This window comes from Symphalangus syndactylus, chromosome 7 (assembly GCF_028878055.3).
Source record: "Symphalangus syndactylus isolate Jambi chromosome 7, NHGRI_mSymSyn1-v2.1_pri, whole genome shotgun sequence".
NCBI classification, from domain to species: Eukaryota; Metazoa; Chordata; class Mammalia; order Primates; family Hylobatidae; genus Symphalangus; species Symphalangus syndactylus.
The window spans coordinates 90,709,062-90,712,669 of NC_072429.2; the positions used below are offsets into that span (position 1 = coordinate 90,709,062).

The 3,608-nt window shown below is 42.7% G+C and overlaps 1 pseudogene; it reads right to left on the minus strand.

Moving 5' to 3' along the window:
- Positions 1-453: 453 nt before the first annotated feature.
- Positions 454-951, minus strand: LOC129485759 (small ribosomal subunit protein eS26-like; annotated as a pseudogene).
- Positions 952-3,608: the final 2,657 nt, after the last annotated feature.

Genomic DNA, 3,608 nt, shown 5'->3' on the forward strand with positions numbered 1-3,608 from the left:
GTCTACATATGTGTATTTGTGTGTGTGTGTTTGTGTCTGTGTGTCTTTGTATGTAATCCTTAAGATTTTTGGAACACCATATAAATATATGTGTGTATATGAGCATGTGTATGTATAAAATCATAAGTTAATGGCAATTCTAATTCCAAATTAGCAGCAAAGGGTTCTTTCTTATTTTCTACCATTATGTGTTTGTATTTTTCTTCTCTCACAGTAAGAACTCTATCTCCCAAGGATATTAACATACTCATTTGGTCAATTCTATGATACACACAACATAGTTTCAGAATCACTATGTCCACACTGCTCTGGAAGCAAGAAACAAACTTTCTAGGTAGAGTTCAAGATTTGTTGGAAATTTCCTTTGCTTTTAAAATGATTTATAATTAAAGTACTATGTTCAAAAGCTACTTGTTTTTTTTCCCTCTCTCCTTCAAAGTGGTTATATTGTTTCTTTTTTTTTCTTTTTTTTTTAAGTACAATTTCCATTTTATTTTTCTCCAGAGAATAGTCTGTCTTCAGTCTTTAAGAACTCACCTCCTTACATGGGCTTTGGTGGGGGATGTGGGGCAGCACCCGCAGGTCTAAATTGGGGTGGAGGTGTTCGGTCCTTGCGGGCTTCACGAGATCGATTCCTGACTATTTTGCTGTGAACTGCACAACTCACACAGTAATGTAGCTTCACATACAGACATACAGCTTGGGAAGCACACAGGCATCGAAGACGATTGCTTCAGAAATGTCCCTGACTGCTGCAGCCTCCACTATGTTTCGAATGACGAATTTCTTAATGGCCTTGTCCTTGGGCACACATCGGACACAGTTAGTGCGGTGAATAGGCTGCGTGTGGCGGCGGCCCTTTTTGGCACGGACCGGAGAGAGATATTATTTCTTTATAATATAGTTAGGGTCTTTTTTCTGTTTGTATATAGTTTGACTTTGTCTTCCCATCCTCGTTTATCTAATTTTAAATTTCAAATATGTAAAACATCAAAATAGTTCAATAATTCAAAACTATGTAAAAACAAAGTTCTCACTCAGAAAAGTGTTGCTCCTTCTGCTGTTGCTTTCATCTCATTCCCAACTACCCCATGTAAGAAATCAGTTTTGTTAGTTTCTGGTTTATCCTTTCTGCCTATTTATGTTTGTTTGCAAAAATAAACAGACAACATGAGTATTTTAAAATTCTTCCTTCTTCCTTACACAAAAGGTAGAGGCTGGGCATGGTGGCTCATTCCTGTAATTCCAAAACTTTGGGAGGCTGAGGCAAGAAGATTGCCTGAACCTAGGAGTAGGAGACCAGCCTGAGCAACATAGTGAGACCTCATCTTTACAAGACACTTAAAAAATTAGCTGGGTGGGCCGGGCGCGGTGGCTCACGCCTGTAATCCCAGCACTTTGGGAGGCCGAGGCGGGTGGATCACGAGGTCAGGAGATCGAGACCACGGTGAAACCCTGTCTCTACTAATAATACAAAAAACTAGCCAGGCGCGGTGGCGGGCGCCTGTAGTCCCAGCTACTCCGGAGGCTGAGGCAGGAGAATGGCGTGAACCCGGGAGGCGGAGCTTGCAGTGAGCCGAGATCGCGCCACAGCACTCCAGCCTGGGCGATAGAGCGAGACTCCTCCGTCTCAAAAAAAAAAAAAAAAAAAATTAGCTGGGTGTGGTAGCGCATGCCTGCAGTCCCAGGTGCTTGGGAAGCTGAGGTGGGAGGATTGCTTGAGCTCATGAGGTCAAGGCTGCAGTGAGCTGAGATGGTGCCACTGAATTCCAGCCTGTGTGACAGAGCAAGATCTTGTCTCAAGAAATAAAAATAAAATAATAATAATAAGTAGAAGATTATGCATGCTTTCTTGTACTTTTTATTTAATTTTTAAACAATATACACTAGAAACCACTTCAAGTCAGTTCACATAGATATTCCTCACAGAAATTTTCCTCATAGCTTTTCCTCAGTCTCCCCGTTTTTATTTTATTTATTTATTAATCTATTTATTTGTTTATTTATTGAGACAGAGTCTTGTTCTGTCACTCAGGATGGAGTGCAGAGGTCTGATCTCAGCTCACTACAGCCTTGACCTCCCAGGCTCAAGTGATCCTTCTACCTCGGCTCCCAAGTGGCTGGATCTACAGGCACACACACCACTACACCCAGCTAATTTTTAAATTTTTCATAGAAACAAGGCCTCACTGTGTTGCCCAGGCTGGTCTCAAACTCTTGGGCTAAAACAGCCCTCCTACCTCAGCCTCCCAAAGTGCTGGAATTATAGGCGTGAGCCACCGTGCTTTTCCTATTCTTCCCCTTTTAAAAAAGTAACTGCATAGTACTCATGACCTCATATGGTGTATGAACCATAGTTCATTCAACCTATCTACTACATATGAGCATTTACATTGTTTCCACTATTTGGCAACTACAAATAATGCTATAGTGATAAAGTGCTGAATTTTAAGTTTAGTTTTCTTAGTTTCAGATTATTGTTAAAATGTGATAAGCCTGGAAACCATGACTATTGAAGTTACTTTCAGTCATTTATGTCACACTGTGAATGCATGATAGGACAGCATTCTTTCATGGTAATGGAGGAAACATGGCAGCACACGAATTCACTGAGTGCGTAGGCAGTGTGTATGTGCGGGAGTGGGCAAGAATCCACTGAGGGGGGATTTAGGGCCTGGAGGGAAAGTGGGTAAAGCAAATTTCTTCTACTGTCAAGTTGGATTGAAGCCTAGTTTGTGCTTGATGTTTTATTTATTTAACAGATACTTATAGAGAAAGTATCCTTTGCTAGGTGCTTTTTAAGACCCCAGGAGAGGTTGGGCACAGTGGCTCACGCCTGTAATCCCAGCGCTTTGGGAGGCCAAGGTGGGCAGATCATTTGAGGTCAGAAGTTCGAGACCAGTCTGACTAACATGGTGAAACCTCGTCTCTACTAAAAATACAAAAAAAATAGCCAGGTGTGGTGGCACGTGCCTGTAATCCCAACTACTCAGGAGGCGGACGCAGGAGAATTGCTTGAACCCAGGAGGTGGAAGTTGCAGTGAGCCGAGTTCACGCCACAGCACGCCAGCCTGGGTGACAGAGCAAGACTCTGTCTTGGAAAGAAAAAACAAAACAAAACAAAAAAACAAACCCCAAGAGACAGCAGTAAAAAAGATAGACATAGGCTGTGTCCTTGTGGCGTTTGCTTTCTGCTGTGGATATAAACCATAAACAAATACACCAATAAGTAGATGTGTAATTTCACATCAAGTAATCTATGTGAGAAATACGGAGTGACTTGGAAGAGAGAAGGGAACATCATTTTAGAAACGGTGCTGTTACAACATGTGGAAAAAGAAAGAAAACACAAGAAAAATGGATTTTAAAGATAAAGTGCTGCTGGGTGCGGTGGCTCAGGCCTGTAATCCCAGCACTTTGGGAGGCCGAGGGGGGCAGATCATGAGGTCAGGAAATGGAGACCGTCCTGGCTAACACGGTGAAACCCCATCTCTACTAAAAATACATAAAATTAGCCGGGTGTGGTGGTGGGCGCCTGTAGTCCCAGCTACTTGGGAGGCTGAGGCAGGAGAATGGCATGAACCCGGGAGGCGGAGCTTGCAGTGAGC